A 6,951-nucleotide genomic window follows, 5' to 3' on the forward strand; every position below is an offset into this window, starting at 1 on the left:
ATGGCACCTTGGTTACAGGAATTGTATAACGTTTGCCTAGCGCGGGGGAGACTGCCAGCTTCCATGTATGAGGCGAATGTTGTTCTTATACCTAAACCAGGGAAGGATCCCCTGCTTTGCTCCTCCTACCGACCGATAGCTCTTCTAAACATGGATTTTAAAATTCTGACCAAGACTCTTGCGCAGCGCTTGGCCGGGGTTATCACCTCCCTAGTGGATATTGACCAGACGGGATTTATACCAGGGAAATCTACTGATACCAACTTACGCAGGGTCTTCACAAACCTCCAGCTTTCACACCAACCTACGCAGGGTCTTCACAAACCTCCAGCTTTCACATGCGAATGCAGGGTCTAGAGCATTGGTCTCCTTGGACATTGAGAAGGCCTTTGATTCAGTGGACTGGGGCTACATGGGAGCTGTCCTGCAGTACATGGGGTTTGGTCCTAAATTTTGCTGATGGGTCGCTGTTTTGTATAGGGAACCTAGAGCCTCCCTGAAGATAGGCCCCGCTCTATCCGACAGTTTCCCGGTGGGGAGGGGTACCAGACAAGGGTGCCCCTTGTCGCCGGGGTTGTTTGCACTAATGATGGAGCCCCTGGCTGTGGCGTTACGCAAATTTGCGGCCTTGGAGGGGGTCAGAGTGGGGTCTATTGAGGAGAGGCTTGCCTTGTACGCGGATGATCTAATCTTGTTTCTGGCGGACGCGGGCCCCTCTCTTAGAGAGGTGCTGCGAATCCTAGATGAATTCTCTGTATTTTCTGGACAGAGTTAACTGGACCAAATCCCATATTCTGCCCCTGGATGAGGCCACTATGGGGCTCGGCTGAAGGATCGATCCCCCTGCAATGGGTCTCACAGATTACGTATCTGGGGGTTAAGATCACAGCTAAAGTTAGTGACTATTCCTCACTGAATCTAACTCCAGTGATCACACAGGTTAAACGACGGTTGATAGGATGGAAGCATTTGCCAATCTCAATGATAGGTAAGGTTAACCTGCTGAAAATGAAGATTCTACCTGTACTTTTGTACTTTCTCCGTAACTCTCCAGTTTGGGTGCCTGTGAGTTTTTTCCGCGGGGTGACTGGCTTGTTCCGGGACTTTGTGTGGGGCTCGCAGGTACCGAGACTCAGAATGTCCATTCTACAGGCACCTTGGAAGAGGGGTGGTCTGGCGCTGCCTGATATGAGGAAATATTATCTAGCAGGACAAATGGTGGTTGTAAACAGGTGGTTGACAAGAGAGGATGGTGACTCTGCGGTGGTGCTGGAGGCGGCCAGTTTGGGCTCCTATGAGGCCTTAGCATCCCTGGTGTATAGGGGATGTGGGGCCCCGTATGACCTCACGCTCTCCATGCGGGCCACATTAAAAGCATGGGGGCAGGTGTTGGATTCATTGGGTGTGGGGAGCTGGATATGTCGCCATACACCCCCTTGTGGAGAAATCCGAGACTTGCTCATTTCAGCACCATACCGGACTGTCATGTTTGGGCCAGGAAGGGCATAAAAACAGTGGAAGATATATTGAGTGATGGAAACATTCTGGGTTTTAAAGACCTGAGTATTAAATTTAAACTACCGAGCTCCTTCTTTTATAGATATATGCAGCTGTGCCATACTTTTCGGGGACAGTTTTCGTCTTCCCCGAGGAGTTTCGGTGCCTCCTCATTGGAGTGCTTGCTGAGGACTCTGGGGCTGCGTAAATCCTTGTCAACTGTATGTAGCATGCTGTTTCCGGAGGCGCACAGCCCTCTGGGGAGGTGTGAGGCACAATGGCGAAGTGAGGTACAGGATCTAGATGAGGAAGAATGGAGGGAGGCCTGGGATTATCCCTTCGCTCATTTAATTTCCACTAGAGATAGATTGATACAATACAAGATGTTGCACAGAGTATATTATACGCCTGCAAGGCTGGCCCAGATTTATAGCGCGTGTCCGGCGACTTGCTGGAGATGTACCTTCTCTCCGGCTGGGTTTAGACATGTGTTTTGGGACTGCCCTGCTATTAAAAACTATTGGGTAGAGATCATAGAGTTCATAAAGCGGTTCCTTATGCTGGAGATTCAGCCGGAGATGGGGCTCTGCTTATTGGGTCTTACAGAGCGTAATACGGCTACGCATGCTACCAGCACACTGTTGGGAATTCTATTGTTTTACGCTAGGAAACTGATAGTCCTGAATTGGAAGAAGCCGACCCCGCCTACCCTGGAGAATTGGAGAGGTTTGGTGGAGTCTGCTATTCCAATGTATAAGGCAGCATATATTCATAGAGCCTGCCCAGGGAAATTCTACAAAGTTTGGGGGAAGTGGCTGGATGCCTTTTCCACTGGGGCTGATGAGTGAACTGTACGGAATAGGAATGTTGGTTGTGTATAACTGAGGTGGAACAGTCTGAACACCGTAAGATTGAGGGATACTTGATTATTTAGAGACCCTGGAGGAATGAAAGACCCTGCTGGTGGGGCTCCCACATATACAGAGTCGCAGAAGGAGTTTTCCTAACCCACATATTAATGCTCTGAACAGGAGAACTATAAGTTGAAGTACATGAATGTTATGCAGATCACACAGCTCTGGTTGTAGGAAGGTGGGGGGGATAGGAAGGTTGTTCTAACTGTTATGTAAGATGTGCCCTTGAGTGTTGGAACTCCGGCGATGTATGTTGTACTGTTGTACCTTAAACTCTGTGAAAACCAAATAAAAACAATTTAAAAAAAAAAATAATGTTTACATTTTTATGAAAAAGAATACTCTGAGCAACAAATAAGAACTTACTCTTTCTACAATAAATTATCAATTTATAAAGTTTTAAAAATGTGTCTGACAGCAATGGCAGAAGGAAAATTTACTCAGGAAACATCTATACAAAGTTTTCAAAGCGTAAAAAGATGTGTGTTTTAGTCCGACATGTCAGATCCATTCTCAGCTCTCCCAGTTGATGTCAGCTGTTTCTCAAATTCTTCCTCTGTGATTTTACCCTTCAGCTTTTTCAGCAATCTGGTATCGCGAAGCAGCTCATTTACATCCTCATCTATATCAGAGCCCTCTTTATGTTTCCTCTTAAGGGCTGTTTTCTTCTTTTTTTCTTTACGTAGTTTCTGTTTTGACCAGGCCTTGTTCCTGGCAAAATTCCTCCTTCCGCCATCTACCTCCTGTTTCTCCCTCCTCTCTTGCAGCATCTTCTGCCTCTGCTTTTCTCGGTTTTTATCTTTGTAAGGGATAGAGTCTGTATCTATATAACTAGGAACAAAGTCTGAGAAGTCCTTTCCTCTCAATTATGGCATGCGAGGCATTTTTAGCAGAGCAAACCCATGAGCAAGAGCTGTGAAGTCCAAATCTTTCACTCTGAATATTAAGTTGCACTCATGTTTGGCATAGGCTTGCACATACGACACAAAAGCTTTCATTCCTTTGTCAAACATTGCCCGGTCACTCACTGCCATGGACTTAAGCTTTGGCAAATGGTCAACGGTACATTTTATTTCGGTCATTTTCTGCAGCGAGCACTTTTGATAGAAAGAAAACTGACATAGGATTCTTCCATAGGAAGCGAAAACACGAGTGCACTGCCATGATGACCAATACGTGATGTGCGTCCACAACGATGTACAAAGGCGCTGGCACTGCTAGGAGGATCCTAACCCAGTTTACTTCTGCAATGTCAATACCTCTTGCCATTACATCTGTACACACCAATATACCACTGTCCAACTTTCGAAACTCTGTGAAGATCTTATTACGTTTGTGTTTCATTTTGCCGTGAATGCTCATGACTTTTACATTCTTTATAAATGCTTCCAGGGCTTTCCCATAATACTCCACACAAGCACAGGTACTGAAAAATACTAAATGCATCTCTTGTTTCCTCTGGCGTAGAAAACTCACTAGATAATGGAACTTTTCATTTGCTTTGCAAATCATGTAGCAATTGTGTAGCCTGGTTGGTGTTTTCTGGGTATTAGTGGCAGCCACTCCTTTCTCCTTTACAGTGATTCGCACGGGATTGCGCAGTCCAGCTCGTACAAGATTCTCCACCTCTTGGGTTTGTGTAGCTGAGAAAAGTCCGGTGCTCCTCTGCTTGGGCAGGAACTCCAAGATAGTGTTAATGCTGGTTTCAAGTCCCATATCCAGGAGCCTGTCAGCCTCATCCAAAATAAGAACATCCAAGGTCTTGACACTAGTGGCTAAATCCAGCCCATCTGACTGTTGACGGAACATGTCTTCTAACCGACCAGGAGTAGCTACAATGATGTTTCCACCGTGTTCTTTACATCTTCAATCGGATTACTACCCCCCAATAAGGAGTATCTGGCTGAACTGAGGAAAATGTTTTGTGAAATGTGACAGCACCTCATCAATTTGTATAGCAAGCTCACGGGTTGGGGTAATGATTATAGCACCAACCTGATTTTTCTTTACCTTTGCTTCTCTCTTCAGCAATAGTTCCAGAAGGGGAATTACAAAGGCCAGAGTCTTCCCACTTCCAGTTATCTAATAAGAGATGCAAGAAATCAGAATATATTCCGCTTCTGCAGCAATGTCTTTGTTGCCCATAAAGAAAGGAATGGTTGCAGACTGCACCGGGGTCATATGACTGAAGTTCAGTGCTCAGAGTGTTTGCCGTATCTTGTCATTTAATCTCTCCGGTAGAGTGTCCCATCTGTTACATTCTCCATCTTCCTGTAAGTAAAACACGAGTGGTCAGATTCCAACTGCCCAGAGGGTCTCGGCTGACCGGTCACAGTGCCCTGCTCTGGTACAATGAGCACCAGACCCGACGTTACTGTAAGGCAACTCAAGCGGCCGCCTGAGGGAGCCAGAGGGAGGGGGCAGAAAAATCTTGGCACAGGCTCTGCAGACAAACATACAGTGGATGTAATCATATAGTTGAGTGGATGGGGCTCCGAGCTTTTGCTGCTCTTCCCCCTGTGCTGACTTCGGTGCCGCTCATCCCACACTGTGTCTCCAGCTGTCCCTCCTGCCATGTGCCTTGTGTGGAGCCTCACACTACCTCCTCTGGGCCACTCTCTGCACTGTGGGAGGAGCCGTTCTCACTTCTCTCCTCACTGCCTCCTGGTCCCGAGCTGTAGGTACTAGTGTGTGTGTGTCTGTGTGTTTGTGTATGTGTATGTGTGTTTGTGCCTGTCACTGTGAGCTTGTAAGCTTCTTCAAGTCCTAATGACTATATAATAATATAGGTCAATTGTGCCACCCCAATGGGGCATAGAAGTTTATTTAGATAGAATTTATATAGTGTGTTTTCCCTATCCACCATTTTCTATGGCCATTCTATGTTAGTTATATGCTGCCATCTAGTGGCCTTTTGTAATAATGCCCCTGTTTTCCTGTATTCCTTTCCTCGCGTGATGACACATTTCCTCTGCATGTATGACCCACCCTTCTTGTTCGGCAGTACTTCCTGTGTCATGGCCACAGCTAACAGACAAATGTAATAAGGACATATGTATTCTGCATAGTACCGTAGGAAAGGCATCATCTTTTGACCGCATAATACTGAAAACCATCCATCTGCTGTATCCTGTTGTCTGATGTGCAGAATAAAGCAACCTTTGTGGATGAAATGGTATTGGTGAGTTCAGCTATCTGACAATGAATGTCCTCAATGATTGAATCTGCTTATACAGGCCAGGCAGAGAGGTCTCAACAAGGGATATATCACTATCACAACAATCGGAGTCATAATATCAATAAAAGAGAGAAGTTTACTGTGGAAGGTTTTTACACTGTCAGGCACAATTTGCAGACATCACCACCCTCCACGATGGTGGATTTCAGGCACCTAACCCTGTCCACATACTGTACATTTTATTTAGGAATAATAACACTTTGTAATTAAACACGCACTATATCCTCCATTTCTATATTTACAATAAGCACACATTTCTGAGTTATTTCTAAAAACAAAAATACACGGCACCATCTCCCCTCAACATTTAGCCCTTATCCCTAAACCCTAAGCAACAAATAGCCGGTAATCGGTGTATATGAAAAAGACCACTAAATATATCAACACAATGCAAACAAATCAATAAAATATCGTTATATCAAAGTTAGATATGAATAGAACAATCTTCTAAATGTGAAAAATTTGTAAATATATCACAATCCATGCAGTACTGGAGCCAAAAGAAGCTCCCTAATTAAATTCTCCAACTCGTGTTTATGGCAAATAGTGAGCCCAAAAAAGTGCACCGCACCAGCTCCCCTCAACATTTAGCCCTTATCCCCAAACTCTAAACAACAAATAATAAGGGCTAAATGTTGAGGGGAGATAGCGTGGTGTATTGTTGTTTTTAGTTATTTTGACCAAATATTGTTTGTTTTATTTTATTTTTTTCATTGCGGCTGTCATTTTTGGGTTATAAGGGAAAGAGACCCATAAGTGCAAATATTTACTGTTTAACAATATTATTTACCCCCTTAAAAAAAAAAAAAAAAAGCCAATGTGACCATTTGGGCATCATAATGCCACAGGACGTTCCATACCCACTAAACCAGGTTCCAAGAGAATATGTTCTCAGCGTTCATACCATCCAGTGCGTTCATCTGACATTCTCATGGCATGATCACACTGAACTACTTCTCCCACATTCTAGGGTGTGGCTATACCCTACATTTCAGTGGCACCATAAGCACACCTCCCTCCCGCAGTGTGATCACTTGCACTGGAACACATGGTACCGCAATCAGAGCTGGCGCGCAGCTGCCTGAGGGCGCCGGTTGGGGGGGCGGAAAGATGAGGACTGGGAGGGGGCTCCTTTAAGATGGCCATGGCGGCGATCACACCTCTCTGAAGCTGCAGTGGCCGGGAGGAGAGAGAGGGAGCCCCCTCTCAACGCTGGTATGAAGAGCCGAATTTGCCACCAGGGAGCAGAGGAGCAGCACAGACCATTTTGATGAGGTGAGGGACATTAGGTTCCCGGTGATA

The 6,951-nt window shown here is 45.4% G+C and overlaps 1 pseudogene; it reads right to left on the reverse strand.

Annotated features, from left to right (window-relative positions):
• Positions 1 to 2,899: 2,899 nt before the first annotated feature.
• LOC108802116 lies at positions 2,900 to 4,656 on the reverse strand (annotated as a pseudogene).
• Between the last annotated feature and the right edge of the window lie 2,295 nt (positions 4,657 to 6,951).

The sequence above is a fragment of the Nanorana parkeri genome, unplaced genomic scaffold (genome assembly GCF_000935625.1).
Source record: "Nanorana parkeri isolate BGI_ZX_2015 unplaced genomic scaffold, ASM93562v1 scaffold2670, whole genome shotgun sequence".
Classification (NCBI taxonomy): domain Eukaryota; kingdom Metazoa; phylum Chordata; class Amphibia; order Anura; family Dicroglossidae; genus Nanorana; species Nanorana parkeri.